Source organism: Bidens hawaiensis, unplaced genomic scaffold, assembly GCF_021521415.1.
Source record: "Bidens hawaiensis isolate Kalapana, Puna unplaced genomic scaffold, B.hawaiensis_p1.1 tig00028319_1, whole genome shotgun sequence".
Lineage (NCBI taxonomy): Eukaryota > Viridiplantae > Streptophyta > Magnoliopsida > Asterales > Asteraceae > Bidens > Bidens hawaiensis.
In genome coordinates, this window is record NW_027494623.1 from 241,155 (window position 1) to 259,666 (window position 18,512).

At 33.8% G+C, this 18,512-nt stretch overlaps 1 pseudogene; it reads right to left on the reverse strand.

Moving 5' to 3' along the window:
• Positions 1–1,203: 1,203 nt before the first annotated feature.
• Positions 1,204–17,930, reverse strand: LOC143576852 (protein trichome birefringence-like 38; annotated as a pseudogene).
• Between the last annotated feature and the right edge of the window lie 582 nt (positions 17,931–18,512).

Here is an 18,512-nt window from a genome sequence, read left to right on the forward strand (position 1 = left end):
AATTTTCCTTTCCTTACTAATGTTGTTTTGAGTTTTTGTTTTGTTTCTTTGACTTTTATAAAGACAACAATAATCATCAACTAGCAACCCGGCTTCATTTCTTTTAACAATGATTAATATTCTGGCCCAATCATCATCTTTGAATAAAAAAATTAAAGTCCAGCCAGGTGCATTGGTAATCCAAAGAAAGTCAACCATGGCCCAAAGAATCAATTTACCCATACTTTTTCCATCTTTCCAAATTTGAAAATAAACAAAATTACTCCTTGTGTCCAGAGCCATTAGATACAATCTTTTAGTGACACAATGATGTTGTAAGAATTGATCAAATGTGTGCAGCGCGTTATTCCTAACAACTCCAGCAAGAAAAACTATTTTCACACAGGGCAACACATCATTAGGCATATGAACATCAATAGAATTTGCATCCCATTTCTCAATTCCATTTTTTTTGTGTACCCAACTCAAAACTGTTTTATATTTTGAAAATAAGTGTGGCCCATATCAAAAGGCAAATGAGGGTCACACATTAAAGGATCATGTTGTGACACTTGTAAATCACTTTTTAATTCATAACCTAAGGTGGTGCATCTGTTTTGCATTTCATCAAATAACTTCTGTGCAAAATAGACACTACCAACTGATGGAACACCTATTCTCAACCCATGACTAGAAGTGTTGTTACCCACTGTTGTAGCAGGGTCAATCATGCTTAAAATGTGATTAGAATGAGGCGTGTTAATAATTATTTAAATTTATTTTTATGAGTATGAGAAGTTTTTTGTATTCTAGTCTAATTTGGTTTTTCAAGTTTAAACTAGTATATATACCCGAGCTAATGGGTTATATCATGAAAATTTATAAATTGTAATTTTCTGAGTTAATAAGAATTATAAAGATTAAGCTTATAGGTTATGAAATGTGGTAGAAGAGAATATAACACGAGAGAATGCATATTTTTATTTTGGTCAAGATTTGAATATGTTGCGTCATAAGATACGTGTCAAGCACTGATTCGTTGGGTCAAATGGATACATGAGTGAATGTCCCATTAATTAATAAGAGGTCAGAAAACACTACTACCATGTTTTAACAAATTGTCATATATCTTTAATCCTTAAGGTTTATATATTAGTTGATCTATAACTACTAATCCCCAAAAGTGTGTAACCTTTGATATAAAAAGTAACCCAAAAATATGATTCAAACAAGAGCAGTAGCTAGAAGTTGGTTCCACGTGTCCGGAACTCCAGAAACACACCAATGTGTGCAATCCATTCCTCTGAAGCCATTGAATCTGCTTGGATGTACATCTTTTCTCAACTGAGATAATCTTGTTATGTTGAGCAATGACACTGGTTTTTCAATACTACTCAGAACTTCCTCAATCACCGTCTCAGCATGCGGCATGCTGCCATTGAACATTGATTCGTTTATCGGAATCGTTTCTTTGGCACAATTTGTCACACCCGGCTCGTTCTAGTCAACCCCACTGCACAAGTTTTATTTATGTATTGATAAAAATACACTTTAAAATAATTCAGATGATTTATTAAATTTTATAAATAATTTCTAAATGGGTCGTGTTCATGGGTTAATGGGTCGAATATGACACGAACCCTAAAATGTGAGACGAACCCAAACGATTCATATTCAAACATTGTAGACATGTGAACTTGATCATAACACGAGAAATCCCGAATTGACACAAATAAATGTTTGACCTGAATTTTTCTATAGTTTTTATATTAATTTGATACTTTAAAAATACAATTCTTTATAAAATGATGTATAATGGTAAAATTATATATAAACAATGCTATCTATCTTTTAAAACTTTTAATAAAAACTTAGTTTGTGTTTCAAAATTATACATGTATAACCCGTATACAACCTGATTGAAACTCATTTACACTAACTTAGATTCATGTCATGTTAATTGGAAATTTACACTTCATAATTTTTTTTCCTGTAACTAATAAGATATTTAATCTTTTTTGTGACATTACTAATCTTAACAAACTTTTAAGTTTTAACAACTTTGTGTTAGAATTTAGAAAACCCGTTTTCTATGGCTAACGACAATACGAAAATAGTTAAGCTTATATGTGCTATATAACGTGTTTAAAAACTTAAAAGAGTAAGAAAACATTACTGGTAATGAGATGGAGAAACTCCTTGAAAAAACACCTTGGTTCTCTTAATGTTTACGTCCACGTTTACCCAATTCGCCCAAATCTTTAAACCTTCCCGAAATGCAACCATTCGATCCATGTCCTTCTTTATACTTGAACCTATTTTGATATAATCCCATCTGCATGAAATCATAATATCGATAAATGATCATCCATTATGGTAATCACATGTAAACAAACACGTAAGTATACACATACGGTTGTTTTTTTCCAGCACGGTACCACCAGAGCCACGTATTAAAGATCAAAACATCGTTATCCTTCCATACATCTCCGCTTGTAATCGAATCTAGGTCCAAAACCCGACCAATTTTCTCCTCCACAATGTCAACCAAGTAGTGAGACAAGAACATTGAAACTGAACCCCCAAAATCCTACAAATTAAATGGCATGATAGTATGTTCATTAGCTTTCTATACTAAAACAAATGTTACATAAATGATATATAAGTAATGTTAAGAAAGAGTTGATTATAACCTCAAACGTGACCGTTGTAGTCGAGTTAGATGTTTCTTTAGTGATATTGGAGTGTGGTGGCAAGGCAGTATGAAGAAGGCACACCATCGCTTGCCACTGGTTTAAGCTGATCGAATCTCCGATGTACATTATTTTCTTGCCCCTCATATTTCTTAAGAATTTTGGGCGTCAAATCTTCAAGTAAAATTGCATGAATAAGTAAGTTGTGTTTTGTAATTAAGCTACATATGTCTATTCATCATGTGACTTTGAGGTGATTGGCGCTAGTCATTAAAACCCTGGTCGCAGAAGTTACTAGGTGTTGCCAACTCGGTTTATTAGGGAGTTGTGGTTACAAAGCCTAATCGGGGATTATTCGTCGAGTACTCAGCGCCTAGGCACAATTTTTACAACCATGATTAGAGCAACCTTTAGCAAAAATGCAAGAGGCAAATATCAGGCTTAAGTTTGGCTTGAAACTCCCCAAATTTACGCATGTGAGAGCCTTGTGCAACGGCTTTCTCCTTTATTATAAATTTATTAGTTTTTCAATGTATACAAAGCAAATTAAACTTATTTTTACGGGCTAGAGTTTGTGGTTAATCCTCTCTTGATTTTCTTTATGGGCATTGATCATTTCTCATAGTTTCTTGGAGTTTATAAAATTACACAATTTAAGTGTGGCACATAACACTTTGTATATGTTAAAACGGGAACAGCCAGCACGCCTATAATTTGTACGTGGTTATGATACAATTTGATTGTACATGTAACTGTGTGATTAATATTGTTCTTATTAACTCCTCTAATGGTATGCTTCGGCACACTCTCACGTCTCTTAAAGTTTTCTTTGACCGATTTCGGACCATTGTTTTGTGTTCAGGTATAGCTAGCTACTCTCATTAATGCATGTTTTCTCTATATCTCAAAACAAAGTGTGTTAATCAGATACTAAACCTTGCACATATGTCTAACTTGGGATGAAAGGAAAACCAACATCTGATATGAAAAACCGAAAACACATTTGTTCAGAATGAGGACAACACCGTGTTTTTGGATATGTCAAAATGTATCATTCGACACTAGATTAAAATGCTGAAAATTAGGAAATAATTTACAATATGAATTTGTTAAGGAAACTATTTAAAAGGAGTTTAATCGAAACGGGTTTTTAAATAATAAAAAAATATGTAATACTTTAAAATAATGTATAAAAGACTGCACATTTAATAATATAAAAAGAGAGAGAGACACGGAAAGCTAAATATGTGTTCTAGACTCCTGAATAACATAAGTTCGTCGTTAAAAAAATACTGGTGTACTGGTGTACTGATAAACCAAAATAAGAATTTTTTATTAAAACGGAGATGGTGGAAAAAATATTTACCTAAATAGGTGATTTGAAAAACTATTTACTAAAATAAGTATTTTTCAAAACTTTATCTTTCTCACTCCTAACCTTATTAGATGTAAACATTTTCTATATAAAATACATTTTAAATATTTTAAAGCAACTTTCTGTAACTTATTTAGCCACATTTTTCTAACTATATAATATTTTCTTTCTTTTTATTTTTCTTCATTCTTTAAAAATGTTTTCTCTCTTCCTTCATCAAAAAGCTTTTTTTTTATTATAAACCCCACGTACGTATATTTTTTAACCCATTTGATATTTTTATGCTTTTAAATAGGATAAAAGATTGTTTATTCCAACTGATTATGTATTTAAATACTCTTATTTTTTACATTTATAATATGCATGTTGTTCTCTATATTTATTGACTCAAAACATCAGTCTAAATGAATGAATATGAACACATGTCGTGTTCGCTTAATTATTTATGTGAAAGTTCGGTAATATTCATGCACTACTAGAAAACATGTTAACTTGCGATGGCAGTTTTGTAGAAAAATCAACCATTTTCTAGTAGTGATTGATGTATGGTCATTTATGTTAATTAACATAAACCTGAAACAAATGGGTCGGTATACCCGAAACCCAACGGGTATTGATCAGGTATGAGATTAGGATTTATAATTTTCACGGGTATCGGATTAGATGATATCTGGCAAGATTACCCGAAACCACATACCCATAAAAAATAATCTACATATTTATAATTGTAAAATTAAGATTATTAAAATACATACGTAATCATTTAAATAAAACATCCGTTATCTTATTAAAAAACAAAATATTAAACAGATTCAAAATATACGTACGTATGATTTCATGATATAAGAAAAAGAGTTTTTAATTAGTGAAGACAAAAAATTTGAGTAACATATAATCATATATAATTTGAAAATCAATTGTTATTTTCAGATTGTGTTTTTTAAATATCCTAATTAAATCGTGCTTTAAAATACATTTTATTTTATAAATCTATAATTAAAAATATAGGTGGACCGCTAGGGGCTCCGTCCGTCCGGACTCGTGGCTGGATCGGACTACCTTTAGCCAATGAGAGCCGCGTAAGGAGTACCCAGCGTTACTTAGTTGGTCGTTCCAAAAACGATAAGTTAAAAAAAGATGCTTTAAAATATTTAAAGTGTATTTTATAAGGGTGGCAAACCCAACCCAAATGGATTGTTTTTGGTCAAAATGGATAAACTTTAAAAGTAAAATGGGTCAGGATGGATCATAAAATTTCTTCAGGTGGGTCAGGATGGGTTGAAAATATACAAGTGAATTTCATTTATAGGTTAAAATTGGTCAAAACAAAATATCCAAGTTATCCAAAATTTATCTAATTCAAAATACCCAAACTATCACGTGCGAAACAAAACTCGTCCGAAACCCAAAAAACGATCAAAACGAAACAATAACCCCGAACCGACTAAAAGGAAACTGAACCGAAATAGAAAAACGACCAAAACGAAACATAAAAAACGGGAATGAAACCGAAAACTGACCAAAACGAAACAAAAAAAGCGAAATGCAACCGAAATGCTAACCAAAACTAAACAAAAACACCGAATCGACCAAACCGAAACAAAACTGAGTAGAAAAAGAAAAACGACCAAAACGAAACAAAAAAACCGATATGAAACCGAAAAGTTGACCAAAACGAAATGCAACTGAAAAGCGGACCAACACAAAACAAAAACACCGAACCGACCAAAACGAAACAAAAAGACCGAAACTGAACTAAAATAGAAAAACGACCAAAACGATACAAAAAACCGATATGAAACCGAAAAAATTACCAAAACGAAATGCAACTAAAAAGCTGAAATCAATATAAAATAAAAACACCGAATCGACCGAAACAAAATAAAAAAGCCAAAACGAAACTGAACTGAAATAGAAAAACGACTAAAACGAAAAAAACGAAATGCAACTAAAACCTGACCAAAACAAAACAAAACACTGAACCGGCCAAAGCAAAACAAAAAAACCGAAACGAAACTGAACCGAAATAGAAAAACGACCGAAACGAAACAAAAAAAAACCGAATTGAAACCGAAAAACGGATCAATAGGAAACATAAAAAAACTAAAGGCAATTTAAAAACCGGACCAAAACGAATCAAAAACACCTAACCGATCGAACGAAACAAAAAAAACTGAAACGAAACTGAACCGAAATAGAAAAACGACCAAAACGATACACAAAAACCGATATGAAACCGAAAAACTGACCAAAACGAAACAAAAAAAAAGCGAAATGCAATCAAAAAGCTTACCAAAACGAAACAAAAAAACTGAAACGTAGCCGACCAAAATAAAACAAATGAATTGAAACGAAACAAAAAAACGAAATGAAACCGAAAAAACTGACTAAAACAAAACAACATTGAAACAAAAAAAACCGAGAAATCGAAACCAAAATCATTGAAACCAACGGAAATGAAAAAACAAAAAAACCGAACCGAAAAAACCCCCCGAAAAACTCAAACCAGAACCGGTAAAAAACGTTTTTTTTTTCTTTTTTATGAACAAGGATAATGGGTGAAACATTTTAGTTATTTTACATTTTGCGTTTTTTATTTATATTTTGAGTTATTATTTTTTTAATAGTTTTTATGAATATTTTTTTGAGGGGTTTTTAAAACTCTTTGTATGTCAACCTTTACTTGGGTCAAGATGGGTTAGTTTTACCGATCTTGACTCATATCCATCCTAACCCTTTATTTTAAAAATCCATCCTGACCTCTTATCCATCCTGACCCATACCCATCCTGACCCATCACCAAAATCCAACTCAACTCACTCTCATTGCCACCTCTAGTATTTTATATAGAAAATGTTTACATCTAATAGATTTAGGAGTGAGAAAGATAAAGTTTGGAAAATACCTATTTTGGTAAATAGTTTTCAAATCACCCATTTAGATAAACCTCACTATCACAAATTTATATGAGAGATATGAGAAATGGCTCTGGCTTACCATGGTTCGAGTCCTGATCTCACTCGGTTTTAACGGCTCCTCGCTGTCGTGCCGTTTGGCGGGCGTGGGGGTCAGGTTTTGTCCGGGGAATCCCTCAATAGGTGGAACGCTAGGGGCTTCGTCCATCCGGACTCGTGGCCGGCTCGGGCTACCTTTAGCCAATGAGGGCCGCGTACAGAGTATCCGGCGTTACTTAGTTAATCGTATGAAAAAAATGTAACTAATTTTTCCACCATCCCCATTTTGGTAAAAAAAAACTCCCAAAATAATATAAATGATATAAATAGTTTATTCTTGTTTGTACACATTTAAGACGCAAACCAAATAAAGAATTTATGTATAATCATCACACATGAATATTGTATTTGTGGCATTCCAAACAATGGCGTAGAAGAAAAACATAGATATTTTTCTTTTTTGGTTTTTGAAAGATGTATCTCCTAACAGTAACCATCCCATCAAAGTGAGAGTAAAGACACATGTACATCTAAGATTCACGTATCATACTCATTAATTGTTTGTTTTTCTTCTAAAAGTAATTGTCTTTACAAAAAATTAAAAACAATCTTTTTAAGGAAAAACGCTACCGTTACTATATAAATTAGAAAAACGTATTCAAAACATTACTATACAAAATTATAAACTAGAAAATTATAAACTAGAAAAACTTATCATTTTTTTAATAAGGAAAATATTTGTCCCATTTTGTAAACCATTCAATTGGTCGAATATTATAAAAACAGTGATACATGAGGTGGTTCAACAAGAACATCGTGTTACATGATGATGTGCTATCATTTAATAAAATAATAAGTCTTATGAATAAGATACATGAATATGTAGAAATGTTGTTTTGTTGTTTAGGATCACACAAATTTGTGAATTTGATGTGTGTTAGTTGTCTTATTTAAGATTTAGATCAATATGCATTATATATTTATATTGCTTAATTTGAATTGTATTTTAATTATTTGGATCATCTTGTGTAGTAAATAGGTTCTAAAACTAGTATGTAGTATACCAAAATGGGCAATCTCCTGCCACTGAAATTCGACCATATGACCATCGAAATTCGGTTCAATTTTATGTAAAAAAATGAATCTTATATATTAACAAAAAAAACTCTTAAAATTCTAATCGACAAGAAACATGTGAACAAATTTTAGGTCTCGTGAGTAATTGGCACAACTAAAAAGCAGGTGTGCAAAGTAAATCCATTCTATAAGAATGATAATAATTTCCTGAATCAATCTTCTATTAATTGAGATTGCAATTTATAATACAATGATATCCGATAACTTTGGAAGGGAACCAATCTATGGTAACTATTATGCCTAAGAATATGCTGAATACTATAATTACAATATTATGCCTAAGAATATGCTGAATACTATAATTACAAATATTCACACAATATTTGCTAATACACCCCCGCAGTCGAATCGGGAGGTTGTCGGACGTTGAGACTGGATCGAAAATCATCGAACAAAACACGAGGCAAACCCTTGGTAAAGATGTCTGCTATTTGGTACCGGGAGGGGACATGTAACACGCGAACGCACCCCCGTTGTACCTGCTCCCGAACAAAGTGGATGTCCAACTCAATGTGTTTGGTGCGCTGGTGTTGAACCGGGTTACCAGATAAGTAAATAGCACTGACGTTGTCGCAGTAAACCAGGGTGGCCTTTGTTAGCGGTTGATTTAATTCCAGCATCAAGTTTCGGATCCAACAAATTTCAGCAACCACATTGGCAACGCCTCGATACTCGGCTTCGGCACTGGAACGCGAGACGGTTGGTTGTCGTTTGGAGGACCAAGAGAGCAGACTATCACCAAGGTAGACACAGTAACCGGACGTAGACCGCCGAGTGTCGGGGCAACCTGCCCAGTCAGCATCAGTGTATGCCCGAAGAGATATATTGGGAGCAGGAGCCAGCGAGAGACCGTACTCCGTAGTACCCTGTAAATACCTGATTATACGCTTAAGTGCGTCCCAATGATGATCAGATGGTGAATGCATGTGCATGCAAATCTGCTGGACGGCATAAGAGATGTCAGGACGAGTGAAGGTAAGATACTGCAGAGCACCTGCCAGACTGCGGTACAGAGTGGGGTCATGAAATGGAGAAGATGATGCGTTCCCAAGTTTGGAGCCGGTGTCAACTGGGGTTGCAACAGGTTTACAAGAATCCATAGCAGCCCGATGGATAATGTCCCGGGCGTAAGACTGCTGAGACAAGAACATGTGATCCCCGTTGCGAGTAACAGAAACACCGAGAAAGTAAGTCAATGGTCCTAAATCCTTCATGGCAAACTCTCCAGATAAAGAACGCAAGAGGCACCCAAGGCCTCAGAAGATGTAGTGAGGATGATGTCATCTACATATAGAAGTAAGTAGGCGGTGTCCTGTCCATGGTGATAGATAAACAGAGAAGTATCAGACTTGCTCTGTGTGAAACCCTGCAGTAATACAAAATCAGTAAACCTTTGATACCAGGCTCGTGGAGCCTGTTTTAAACCGTAAAGCGATTTGTTGAGCCTGCATACAAAGTTAGGGAAACGTTGATCTCTAAAGCCCATAGGTTGGTGCATGTAGACAGTTTCTTCCAAATTACCGTGAAGAAATGCGTTGGTAACATCCAACTGATTAATGGACCAGGACTTAGAGAGAGCCAATGTAAGGACAAGGCGAATGGTCGTCGGTTTAACCACCGGACTAAAAGTGTCCCCACAGTCAATACCAACCTGCTGACCACGACCATCACAAACTAAACGGGCTTTATACCTCTCCAAACTACCATCCGAACGAAACTTATGTTTAAAAAGCCAAATACACCGAATAACGTTCATATCAGGCCGACGAGGAACTAACTCCCAAGTCTCATTTTTAATAAGTGCACTAAACTCGTCATTCATGGCATGTTGCCATTCAGGCGAGGACAAGGCAACCTGTGGTGAGTTGGGTATAGGAACGACGGTGGTGGTATGAAGGTTAAATGGGTGTTTGGGTTTGTGGATACCGTCCATGGAGCGGGTGCGCATGGTGTGGGCTGGAGGTGGTGGTGGTTCGTTCGCTGGGGCAGTTGAGGTGGGGGTTGGGGACGTATGGGCTAGGGGGAGTTATGGGCATGTTGGGCGTGTGGAGTGTGGGCTGGTTGAGGGGCCGAAGGTGGAGTAGAGGGGGATTGGGCCGTACGGTGGTGAGGTGTAGAGGAGGTGGGCGGTTTGGGCTTGGGGGGCCAGAAGGAGTATGCGGTAGGGCCGGAGAAGTGAAGGTGAAGTTATCCCACAACAGTGGGTTGGAAGGAGTGTCAAGAAAGTCATAGGAAGTGGGGGCGGAGGGTAGGGTGGTGGCAAACGGGAAGATGGTTTCTTCAAATTGGATATGACGAGACACAAAAATGGTATTAGTGGTGAGGTCTAAACAACGGTACCCACGGTGATGTGGGGGGTAACCGAGAAAGACACAAGGTTTAGAACGGTTGGCGAGTTTGTGAATGGTGGTGGATGGTAGTAACGGATAGCAGAGACACCCGAACACGCGAAGGTGCTCATAAGTGGGGTCGCATCCATATAAGCGGGTGGTAGGAGATAGAAATTGTTGGTGTTTGTTTGGAATAATATTTAATAAATAAGTGGCGGTTTCAAGAGCAAAGTGCCAGTAGGCGGGTGGCATGGAGGATTGAGCAAGGAGTGAGCGTATCATATTGTTAATTGTTCTAATCTTACGCTCAGCCTTGCCGTTTTGAGACGAGGTATAGGGGCAAGAGAAGCGAAAATGCATGCCATTTTGACGACAAAAGTTATGAAACGCGTTGTTGTCGTATTCTTTGCCATTATCGCATTGAAACTGTTTTATTTTACCATTGAATTGGGTATTTATGTAGGTGTTAAAAATTGAGAAAACAGAGAATACATGTGATTTGTGGGTGAGGGGAAATGTCCATAGAAAATTAGTGAAGTCATCTAAAAACAAAACATAATACCGGTGGCCCCCGTTGCTAGGCACGGGGGAGGTCCACAGGTCACTGTGTATAATGTCAAACGGCAAACTAGTACGATTACAAGAATCAAAAAATGGAAATCGAACACTTTTACCAAAAACACATGCTTGACATAAAGTGTTGTCATATTTATTAGATATACTAGAAAAAGATAAAGGCAACGATTGCAAAGTTGAGAAGCCCGGGTGCCCAAGGCGTTGATGCCAACGGTCTTGAGTGGTGGCCACAAAAGCTGTAGGGGTGGTTTTGAGCGGGAGAGGAGCAGTCAGTGGGTCTAGGCGGGACCAGAGAGCATCAGCCGCAACCTTGGCAGCGAGGGCCTTGGCTATGTCTTCGGCTGACGAGGAAGTAGGTGGGACGGGTGCTGGTGTGCGAGGCAGCAGGTGTTCGTACACCTGATAAGCACGGCAGTGGACTTCGAAGAGAGCGGTCCAGGTGGTGAAGTGTGAGGATTCATCTTCAAGAATGAGAGGGATCATATTCTTGATGTTTGTGACAGCCATTGCGGGGTGAAGGGTGGCGTCCATAGTAGGAAGAAAAAGAAGTAAAATAGGATCGGAGGTTATGATACCATATAAGAATGATAATAATTTCCTGAATCAATCTTCTATTAATTGAGATTGCAATTTATAATACAATGATATCCGATAACTTTGGAAGGGAACCAATCTATGGTAACTATTATGCCTAAGAATATGCTGAATACTATAATTACAATATTATGCCTAAGAATATGCTGAATACTATAATTACAAATATTCACACAATATTTGCTAATACATTCTTTTAAATCTCAATCTATAAGTTTTTTTTTCATGTGGTTCTATATGAACATATGTATGTATGAATATATATATATATATATATATATATATATATATATATGTATAATGTATGTGTGGGAAGAGTAGGGATACATACTTGGGCAAGTCGCAATGGTCGGGCTGCCATCGGTACTTTAGGTAGGTTTGATCTGGGCGTCCGAACGTGATTCAGTCATATTCCTTTCTAATGTGTGGGCATAACTACGAATCATACAAAAGATACGACTCGTCGTACACCCAATTTTCTTGATACAAGTTGCACTTGTCACCACCATTGGATGTTGCTCCTGACACAAGTGCACACAAAATAATAACTATTGCACACCAACAGTCTTTCAATCTCACAACCCATTATCACTGATTTACACACAAATATATATATATATATATATATATATATATATATATATGATATGTATATGTATATATAGAGTGAGAGAGAGCTGTTGACAATGTGAATATGTGATCGATCTGGATCACAAACAGCTCGACCACGACTTAAATAATTTGGCAAGAGGTCAAATCTAGAATCAAAAGATGTAACATTTTAACTTTAATTAATGCATATTACAAAATACTTAATATTTCTAAGATTACTTGTGAATCACAATCAATATATATAATTGGAAAGACTATATTGGAGTAAACAAAATTGGAACTCAATATTATAAATATTAATATTTTTTCCGTGTACATGGAAAATTGGTAATGCATATTTAATGGTTTTACTGTACCTTGTGTGAATTTTATTTTTTACATGTAACAAAAAACATGTAGTTTGGAGTCAAACTTGCAATTATTTTAAGGTAAATGAATTGTGTTTTGGTCAACCAAGCAAATGACAGGTTTAGCCCGTTAAATTTATATAATTATTTTTTTAAATGTGTTTAAATACTAACCTGAACTAGTTGAGTATTTTAAACCCTTTGTTAAAAGGGAAACAAATTTGAACATCAGGTTGTTATAGTTTGTTTGAACATAATAAATTATACACATTCATTTCTAGTGTTCTAACTTTTTGTTAAGAACTTGTAATTTATTAGCAGTAATGTAAAATAATATAAGTTTCAGGTCAAATGTATTGTATTTGTAACAACAATGAATATCATGTTATGTATATGGCACTGACGGGATTTTCGGGTTTGTATTGTCTTCAGGTCCATGTATACAACAATATTTTTAGGTTCATGACATGCTAAGGTTTGTGTCAAATTTTTGTGTTTAAGTTTTTTACATTGAAGTTACACAAAACCGCACTCATTTTTATTTATATTACTTATATATTGATAAACTATATTTGCTTTTGATTTCAAAAGTACTTAGACATTGATAAAATATATTTTCTTTAAAAAAAAATTTGAAATGTTGAAATTAAATCAATAAAACCCCACAAAGACCCTAAGTAGCTAGGGTCCCGGGATAACACAAAAATCTCAAGTAAGTTTGCTTTTAATGCGAAAGATTTTTATAGATATATTGACACAGGTTTACAAAAAGTAACTAAAATTAATTATAAATATTGCATTTGATTGTATTATGGTGTTATCTAGCAAAGGTTATTCGAATTTTAAATGACATTAAGGTTATGGGTATACTCTAATCCATATATGGGTTAACATGACATGACACTTTAAAGATGGACTAAACCACTCCCCACTTGTGTTAAGTGTGTTAAAATGACCCATGGATTATGTTTTTAACGGGTTAAAAGAAACAATATGCATTAAATATGTATTAATTACTAATTGATTTGTTATTATTTATTCTTGTAATTAAACTACATGTTTGATTTTAAATTAAATATTAATAGGAGAGAAATGGAGTTAAATGAGTTAAACTATTTCCTTCGAATGACATGGAGTGAAAATGAAAAAATAAGTGATGTGGAGCTTATGTGTAATTAAGATGGGTTATAGTATACCTTATGGCCTAAAGATTGAGGATTATTGATATGTGTTGTGCAATATCTTATCTTATTATACTATTAAAGCATTAAAATGTGTACATCCATGTCATTGTCAAGTCACATGTTTCCTTTCCTATTAATGTTCTTAAGATTGGAAACCCTATTAATCATTTTAATCTCTCTCTCTCTCTCTCTCTCTCTAATTACTACCTCCACCATCGCCTATTCCGGTAAGGGAGACTATTCCGGTAAGTGAGATTAATTATTTTCCGGTAAGATTTTATTTGATACTCTAATGGCTTATTATCATATTATTCATTATTTTATTGATAATTTTTTTGTATTGATTTTAATTATTATATGATTTTCTTATAATCTCTTTAGGTTCCATGTCAAAATCCAATATTTAATGGAGATGTTGAACTATTATGGTTTTATGGTAAGATTTTATTTGATATTCTAATTGTCGATTCTCATATTATTCATTATTTCTGGCTAATGGTAATTATTTTGGTTATACTATATAACATTAATTTTACATTTGTTCACATTATTGGTGATTATTTCGGTTACTAACCAAAATTCCATTTACTCCAAATAATATATTGTTAATTTTATCAAAAAAATTATATATTAATAAAATTTACCTTATATCACAATAATATTACAAAAAATTCAAACGATTTGAATATTAATGTTTTCTAAAGTAGTTATACAATAAATTGATTTGACTATATTAATAATTTTCATGACAGTTATATAATTAATTGATTTGATATTAATGCTTTCCAAAACACTTGTAAATATAACTGATTTGACAATGTTAATGATTTCCAAAACACTTTTAAATCTAACATATTTGACTACGTTAATGCTTTTCAAACACACAAGTTAGTTTTTTATAATTATAGAGTAATAGAAGGCGAGTTAAATCACTCATTACTAATTATGGTTAATATTATTTCTTTAATGTTCAATATGATTTTGTTATTAGTATTCCCGTGACTTTAGTTTACTTTTGAGGTGTTGCGTTTCATGATATGTTGTGTTTGTAAACTATTAATTTGGTTTGATGAACTTAAGACCACTTTAATAGAAAAACCACGTCAAAAATACCATTTTAGTTAAAGGAACCGGTCAAGTTCATCATTTTTTACTTAACCGGTCCATGATTAACATTTTTAGTAAACATGTCAAGATTACTATTTCTATATTAAAATTTGACCTTAGTTTCAGGTTGTTACTGTTTGAATATACTTTTTGAATTGTATATTTATGTTAACAATGTAATTTTATAATAAAATGTACATTTATTTATTTTAGTTTTTATATATTTTTATGCTTAAACTTCAAACGAAGACAATTATTATAAACAATCTTCTATTTGAAATTTAAATTAATTAATATTCAAATTAATTAACATAATCATTTTAATTACTTTAAATTTCATCTAACATTATTTGACCAATCTCAACGGAATTTAAAATCTTTTCATATTTTTCAGTTAACCAACTTTCTATTTGTTTATATTTGACCTATTTTAATTACACTTAATGTTAAAATTAATGTGTAAAATAAACCCCTCAAGTAATAGTTTTAATCTTCTGTTCAAAATTCAAGTTAACATACTCATTTAATGTTATTAAAAATAGAATAAGTTATTTTCTAAATACGAAATTTGAAATTAATCATTTCAAATGTATATTTAAATTTCAAATTTTAAATAGTCATTATAATTGTTTAATTTACGGTTAATACTCATAACATATTTAAACCCGATTAAATACAAAATTTTACATATTAAATACAATCTTTTAAAGCTTTCCATAGTATACAATCTCAACAAACTTTTCATTTTCTTATATTTGAATATTTTTTAATTATACCTAAATGTCAAAATTAATGTCTAAAATAAGCCCCTATTATAATATTTCAAGAATCAAAAATCTTTACATAATTTTTTGAAATTGACTAATTAACCAACTTTTTTTATATTTTGTAATTATGTCAAAATTATTTAGTACAATACACTGTATTGTTTCGATTTTTTTTATTCATAAAATTGAATCATAATCTTAGATTTTATATATCTAACTACAAATTTAATGTCTATAAAACAAAAGTTAAATTATAAATTCATTGTAAGGCCCCGAACCCGGTAGCCCTACTTTAGCGTCGGATTTACTCATAAACACAGTTCTACCAATCAGAGTTTATTAAAACTTTTCGCGGAATATAAAACATCAATCATTTGTTACAAAACATTAAATCTTTTCTTTGATACCAAAACCCAAAACATTATATTTAAACATCTTTACTTCTATCTTCGCATGCCAGCCGTTCAATCCAAGCCATGTGTCGTCCTCATGCTAACGCTATAGTCAGCTCACATGCGTACATACTAAAAGTCAGCTACGCTGAGTGAGTTCTAGTTAATCAAGCAACTTGTCATACAACCACTACATACAACATATACGTATCCGAAGACACGTAGTCCACTATCTAACATGCTCACCTTACCACTTAGCCTCTTATTTACACCTACCACTTTGCCACTTTAATAACGTATAACGTTATGCCACTTTGCCACTTTAATAACGTAGTCACGTATAGGCTTACCCTACCACGTACTATCGTCATGCCACTAACACTCTTACTAGACTCTTGCCACTTCTAACACACTCTACCTCTACTTGTCTACAACATGCTTCATATCATTTACATAATAAGCAAGTCACATCATAGCATTCATACACACTAAAAACCACTTGGCAATCACTATCCTTGGCGATACGTGCAATATCCGAAGATCGTTCACGCACCAACAAGCATTATATAATAGCTACCTCGTATAACATCTATAGCATACACTTACCACTAAAGGTAAGTGTATTCACACTTCACATCGTGTATGCACACAGCCCCGAAAACATAACAAGGAAAATGGGGCTAGAAACTCATCTGAATTTGGTTACTTCTTCTGCTACTGGTTATTCCTTCTCGAGTTGTGCACGTCTAACTGTTTAATAATTGAATATCAAATACTAATCTAGCCATTCTCATTACTACTTAATTAGTCTTACGTGTCTAAGCCGATTTTACTTCATTGAATCATTACCCGGTTAGTTAATCGTTACTCGTTAATCCTTTAAGGGCATATTTCATAAATTATCAAAGTCCAATGGCTACTATGTAATTATCTCATTCCTTTCTAAGTACAGGGACCATTATGTCATTATGCTAAACTTCTAGTTCGTTACTTTGGTCTTAGCGAATTGGACTTTCTAATTCGTTATCTCTGTTAACGAATGGTCTTAACGAATCAAGGGTAATTCGTTACCCTTTTCCCTTAACGAATCAGATAAAGAATCAAGCCTAGTTCGTTAGGCTTCCTTATGCGAATCAGCTAAAGAATCACCCTCCGATTCGCTAAGTTCCCATAGCGAATCAGCTAAAGAATCACCCTCCGATTCGCTAAGTTCCCATAGCGAATCAGCTAAAGAATCACCCTCCGATTCGCTAAGTTCCTATAGAGAATCAGCTAAAGAATCACCCCCCCATTCGCTAAGTTCCCATAGCGAATCAGCTAAAGAATCACCCTCCGATTCGCTAAGTTCCCATAGAGAACTAGGGTTAGGTCAGGGAATGTCAGAACATTCCCTGACAACCTCGTATTAACTTTTCCGGCGCCGCCTTTCCGGCGCTGCCGCCGGAAAACCGCGGATTCGCCGGAAAAAACGTATTCCAGCACCGTTTTCACCGTTTTTTCGTCCTGTTCGATCCAGATCTGAGCTAGGGTGACCCCTAAGCTCATCTTAGGTTCGGTTTATACCCGATTCCACCCGGATCTCGTGACTTATACGGTTTAACGGTGTCGGCTCGTCGTTTCGCAACTAGATCTAACGGTTTTGGAAACTTACAATAACATACTATCATTACCTTGGGTCGGAAATCGGTTTTCTTTCTTCTTCTTCTTGGTTTCGGTTTAGAGAGAGATAGTTTAGGATGGGAGAGCTAAGTGTGTGTTTTGGTGGTGTATGGAATATGTGTAAATGAAAGGATTTAGGCATAATGAAGGTATTTATGTGATGTGTCATGGGCTTGAGCCCATGATCTATCTTCCTTCCGTTTTAACCCAAGTCCATTACCCATATTACTTAACCCAACACAAGCCCGATTCGTACTAACTCCTACTCTATTTTATTATTTCTCCACTAACCCGAGTAACTTTCCCGCCAATATTAAATAATATAATCAATATTATTTTAGAAATTTCGGGATGTTACATTCTTTTATAATAACTTGTACATTTATTTATTACGGTTTTTGTATTATTATATGTTTTTGTACATATATAAATCATGTATGTATGTGTGAACTTCATTCCAAATTATATTAAGAAATACTATAATTCTAATTTGTCAATTAATAATCATATAATCTAATTGTAGTCGTGTCACAATCTAAGCAGACATTATTTGACCAATTCCTTACAAAAAATAAAAGATTTTTATACTTTTCAATACGTGTAGAAGCACGCTTCTCACAACTTTTAGGATAGGTTTTTTAAACCGTTTTCAAAACCGTTAATTTTAATTACCAAGCCAAGTTATATAAATTTCATAATTAAATTGGTTAAACTAGTAAAATTGTTAAAAAAAAACCTAACTCACTTTCGTAGGAATCACGATTGCATTTAGCATATGCAACAAGCCCTTTAAACCCCTGGGTAGC